Source organism: Paramormyrops kingsleyae, chromosome 4, assembly GCF_048594095.1.
Source record: "Paramormyrops kingsleyae isolate MSU_618 chromosome 4, PKINGS_0.4, whole genome shotgun sequence".
Lineage (NCBI taxonomy): Eukaryota > Metazoa > Chordata > Actinopteri > Osteoglossiformes > Mormyridae > Paramormyrops > Paramormyrops kingsleyae.
Genome location: NC_132800.1, coordinates 24635421 through 24641445, shown reverse-complemented (window position 1 = coordinate 24641445; position 6025 = coordinate 24635421). Strand labels below are relative to the sequence as shown.

General features: G+C 40.7%; 1 long non-coding RNA gene across 1 annotated transcript; it reads right to left on the bottom strand.

The window, feature by feature from the left end:
* Positions 1-2099: 2099 nt before the first annotated feature.
* On the bottom strand, positions 2100-4719 carry LOC111854335 (uncharacterized). The gene is made up of 3 exons (XR_002840656.2): positions 4356-4719; positions 3690-3734; positions 2100-3258 (listed from the first exon to the last, which is right to left on the bottom strand). It is a non-coding gene; the product is annotated as an uncharacterized lncRNA (long non-coding RNA).
* Between the last annotated feature and the right edge of the window lie 1306 nt (positions 4720-6025).

Sequence of the window (6025 nt, the reverse complement as noted above, 5' to 3'; positions counted from 1 at the left end):
GATTATGACATATCTGAGTAGCCCAGAATGTCCTGAAAACAAAACCATAAAGCATATGTGGCTAACTCATGTGCAATGTAATGATCCTAAAAATGGGGTAGAAATTGCTCAAAAATGGATCGGGTTCAAAGGGTACTGTGATTGGGTGTAAAGCAGCCTGCTTCAAAGTTCGAATACAACCAATAAGGTGTGTCTTATATGAAACAATGTTACATTTCTACAGAAGCATTTATGCTGAAATTTTAAGAAAAAAATGTCCGTGGTTCAAATTATACTGTAACTCAAATTGTAGGCCATACTGCCTAGCCCCACGATGATGCCTATATACTCCACATTTTATAGTGTGTAGTGTTATGTAGACTCAAACATTAATCTGTTTCTGTCTTGACTTGGTTTAGCCCTGCCTTGGTCTTGGTCTTTGTACAGTCTTAGTCAAATTTGTACAGCATTATACAGTAACAATAAAAGTAACTATATACACACAACTGTACTGTAACTTGACTAAGGGATAAGGTAGCTGTGAAATAATAAGTAAACACGTGTACCAGGTGGTCTAACCTGCATCGGAGCGGCTGTTAGAATAGCCATGTCTGCTGGGTTCCTTTCTTTGATTTATGTTTGCTTGCCGAGATCGATAACATCATGCTGTATCGTATGAGCATCTGTACGTGAGACGGTGAGACCACGTGATTGGACGTAGGGTCGTGTCAGAGGTGAACTCCACCCTTTGCTAATTATCATTTCAGTTTAGGTTGCATGCGGGTCCTTTTGTCGACGCGGTACAGTTTGGAACTGTGAGCGGCCTACAAGTTTTCGGGGGGGGTTCATTTGTATTGCTGCACTGGGATAATAAACTCCTGGTTAACACGTGCAGCTGATTGCTTTAATCAGCACCCTGCTGAGATCATCTGCGGGTATAAAATCAGAATCTCTTATCCTCCTTTTACATCGGCCGTAAGTTGTCCGTAAGTTGGCCATTCTTCACCCTGGGACCGCTTGTACTGTGTTTGACTGATTTTTGGGGTTTTGCTCTGGCCGGTAACTGCCAGCTCTTGTGGTTATTTGCACAGGGTTCATGTTTTTGGGATGCCTCATGGTTTTGGAATTATTTCCCTCAGGATTTGTGATGTTTATCAAAGTAGAAAATCACGGTCTTACTCCAGTTCTGTCGCTGTCCCAATGTAGGTTGTCCTCAGGGTTAAGCTACTTGTAAAACTGCTTAAAAACACAATTGGTCAATTGTCTTATTAGCAACTGCAGTTAAACCACAAAAGTGAGGCAGAATTATATCTGATGCAAGTATGTTTCAACAAATTCTTTGCATTTCATACTTCTCAATAACAAATTAAAGAATGTTTTGAATTAACTATGCTTTCGCACTATTTTTGCTAACAAAATAAGTATGGTTGTCTATGTAGTTTCATCCTGTCACAGCCTGAAATACAGTAAAAAATGTGTTTTATGTACAACTCGTCTGAAACATATTTGTAATATTCGACAGCTGTGTATTTTACTACTGATATGTTTCAGATAATATAAGTACTTGTAGCATATAGGCAGCCTTACGCTGTATTAAAGTAATGAGATGTTTTTGCAGTTATAAAATTAATTTTGTGCTATGAATATTTTCCCATAAATTATCATAGTGGTGACAGGTTATAGAAATTTAGTACCGTATCGGGTTATGGTCTGCTCCATGGTCCTCCCACTGTAAGAGTTTGGGTTACATGACTGATGATAATCTATCCATCCATTTTCTATATCCGCTTGTTCTATGCAGAGTTGCAGTGGTCCAGCGGCCATCCTGGAAGCTATGGGGGCATGGCTGGGAATAACCCAGGATGGGGGCAGCAGCCCATCTCTTGATGATTGTTATTTTTCACAATCAATCACAAAGACTGACAGATTTAGCCATTTAACCAAATGACATGCAATGCGACCTTTCATACCAGCTGCAGTGTTTAATGCGACTGTGAATTAAGCAGATGCTTTTTTTGTAATCGTTTTATATTGATGGATCTACATGCATAAAAATCTGTACATACAGACCTCCACACGCCAGTGTTTTCCTGCTTGTGGCAAAGTGCTAGAGAGTTCAGGGAACAACACAACCTTCCTTTGGGGACTTAACATCAATGACTCCCGATAGAAGGCACATAAGATAAGCACATGGCCAGTCATAAAAAGCCAGTGATTCTGCCACCATTACCCTACACTGATGGACAGTAGCAGAGGACAATGATAAAAATGATTACTAAATATTTACTAAACGTTTACAGGCTTTGGGAAAGGCAAGAGATTTGACAGAAATAGTTGGTTTAACCAGAGCAATGAAGGTATGACTCTCTCTTATCGAAAAAAATATAAAAAAGAGGTTTGCGGCTATGGATGAGAATACACGGCATCCAGCGTGTACTATGTCACCTTCACGGTGTATTTTCACTTGGGATTTTCCCATGAGCCATTGCATCTGCGTATTTACTAACATAACTAAAATGAATCTTTTCTTATAATATGACTATGATGCGTTAGTTTCTTGGTGTAGTTATTAGCCCAGATATTGAAAGGATTCGTCCTACATTTCTTTTCAAGGCATCATTAGTTGTGTTTGTCACCAGTTACTGGGAACTATAAAACAGAGCAGCGATTTCTGTGGTACAGGCAAAGGTCAGACCTCCTCAGCCGCTGAAATAGTTTTATTGAGGGAACCACAAAAGGTCCTTGTAATTTCAGAAATGTACGAAATTTGAAAATGCCTCTTCGCTAATTAATATTTACGTCGATGATTAATTCAGAAAATCTTTAAATGAGATGAACGGGCCAAAAATAAAAACTTTAATTTAGCACTCAAGTGATGGAAAAATGGCCCATTCATGAATAAATTAATTTGAAGTCTTAAAAAAAAAAACTGGGAAATCTTAGAAGGTGAAATGTCTCTTGTATAATCCAGGTACCTGCATTTTTATTGAACTGGGGCCCTATTCACAGATGCATTCTGGGAAGGCAGCACGGTATCCTCAAGGGTTGGCTTGTATTTTAAGTCTCCCTAAGTTACTCATTGACACCCCGAGTGACCCAGCCTTACCCTCTCCTACCCCTACTCACTTCAATAACAGTGTTACATTTTATTGGCCACGCTCGTTTTTTCCACCCCCAGTTACTCGTTTTCTTTTCTTTCGCTTCTTGACTCCGTGCGGTTTAGTACATAGGCATACGCACTCAATAATTTTTGGGTTATTTCATATTTGCCTTGACAGTCTGTAAAAAGAAAGAAAGAAAAAAAAGATGAATGCTTATTTGACGTGAACAGGGTAAAAAAAAAAGGCAAAACACTTTCAAGGAAATCCTTTTTATAAGCTTCTGAGGAAGCAGAAGTGATTAGTAAGAAATACCTTTTAGAAAAAATAGAGGTTTAATTGTATCCAAAACCAATATCACATGTTTTTTAGGCAAACATAACTCATGATTATGACACAATGCAAAGGTCTGAATCAGACAGGGATAATTCACATAAGCACATGCTTCATTCAGATTTGTATTTAATAGGCTGCTTTTCCATAATATTTATGTCTGGGCAGTTGAGTTGACTGTCTTTATCCTTCCTGCACAGACCACAGAAGATGACAGCGCAGTCAAGCGTTTGTCAAGCCTCTCCTTGTCTGACAGGCCAGTGCGGAGACGTATGTCACCTGTGCTGGATGGAGTCTGGCTCTAGCGGAGAAGGTTCCTCCTCACTGTAGGGAACAATGAAATGGGGATCAAAATCTGCCGTGCTGAGCAAGTGAAGGGACCACATTGTATAAAATCTATCATCAGATGCAGAGAGTGTTTCTGGTCATCTTTACAGTACGACAATCCATCACTTTTTGATTTTTGATTTAGTCACTTCTGAACCAAGACATCAAAAGACATTCATCATCTTTAACAAGAAACTAGTTATCAGTCATACGTTTCGAATTTTTAATTATCACCAAATAATACTTGCCAAGTCCATTTAGTGGCTTGGCTGACTTCTTTTTACTGTGAGAGCTACTTTTACAAAGAAAATACTTTGACAAGCTACTAAATAGCGATGGTATATTTTCCGACTTGGGGGAGGTGGTTGTCCCCCTTGGTTTATCTAACCGATCGAGATCGGTCAGCTGGCCACCAGTGACAAATGCATTATCCATTAATCATCTCGCGACTGGCCTGGAGACAGGCTAGGATCGACTTTGATGGGTTGGACACCCCTGTTTATTGTGCTTCTTCAGCCTTCCTCTGCTTGTCTATACAGAATGCATTACGACTACTTAAGCATTTAATTAACCACCATTTTGTTTCGCTTTTAAATTTATCTAGATGTAAATACCTACCTTAAAAGTTATAATTCTTAGTAACATCCCTTTGGACTTCATAAAATAAATAAAAGATCATGGTGTGGAATTATAAATTTGGAAAACTATATATTTAAAAAGATTTTAAAACCAATCCAAGGCAATCCAAATGCATGTTCGTACAAAAAAAAGGTGCTTTACTGCTTCATAAAAACCAGAATTCCTACCCACTAGCTCTCACGAGTGGGATATTATACACAACCAGCTTGAAATAGTATCCAGTCCCTAATTACTCTGCAAGTGGAGAACACAGGTGTGCGAGACGTTCGCCATCGTCTCCTGAAGAATGCCGTATTTGTCCCGCGAGCCGACGAGGAAGCCCGCTCCCGCCTTTAAGCACCTCCAGTCTGTTTAGTCGTGCGAGGAAAATCTTTGCTCTGTGGAAATACATTCTCCCACATCAATCATTAAATGTAAGTGATAAATTATTCAACAGCCCACCACTGCTGGGATTCCCGTGGAGGAAAAGGTTGGCTCAGGATGGGGGTTGGAGATGGCAGGGGGGGGGGGGCGAGGGGCACAGGGCAGCCCAGCAGGCCAGGCCGCTAACGGGCCAGCACGTGTGTGGTGTGGAGCAACACAACGCAGCCCCCCCCCCCCCCCCCCCCTCGGCATCCTGCACAGACAATGGGCGCTGTGTTTTCACACTCCCCCCTCCCCCCCCGGCTGGAATGGATCAGGACCCCAGGCTACGACCGTGCCGCTGTAGCGCAGGTCAGCAGCCTTCGCTGCCATCTGCCTCTAGCCTCTCAGCACGGCCCCTTCATTCCCCTCGCATCTCGTAATTTAATAAGAGGGCCGGCTTCAGTTTCAGTCAAGCAGGAGTGCCGCTACAATGATGGATTGGCGACTAATTGAGTGAACAAATAAGTGCAATAACACAGAGATGGGTATGCAGGGGCACAGGACGGCACCCCCCCCCCCGCCGCCCTTGTCAGACAGATATCCGAGAACCGATTAGCCACAGGAAAATTTGGGGCGGGACTTTTTTCCCCTTTAAATTTTTGGAAAGTTTTATTAGAGTTTACATTAAATCTAAAATCAAATATCAGAATGTAATATTGGGTTTTAGATCCAACTGTCTTTCCTCATTACACCTTAACACAGAAATAATAACAATACAAAATGTAATGTAAACACATCCATTATGACATGATGACATGAAATGAAGGTGCTTCATAAATGTAATAAAACTTTATTTTTTTATTTTATTCCCTTAACTTGGAATATTATAATTTTCCATGCCACCAACTGTGTGCCTGATGATGCAAAAATAATTTAAAAATGAAAAATTGGATACCATATTATTAAAAATTATTAATGTGTCACAAATGTTGGAGTCGAACAGCAGTCCACCAAGAGTGCCTTGGATGTGACCCCGATAGACTTTATGAGAAACTGTTCCCCACTTCGAATACAGCCATCATGGCCGTATAACTCACAAATATTGTGTTTAGCCTGGAAGTATTTGGTATTTTTGTAACTCTTGTTCGGTGAAAGCAAACATTATTTGTCCGGACATATTTTCACTGTAAAGCAGCCTGATCACTGACACAGTTTCTCCATCTCCGAATCCCAGCTTTGCAGTTGTGTGTGGCCCACACAGGAAATTAAGAAACCTCGACTGCTTTGTGAATATTTGTATACAC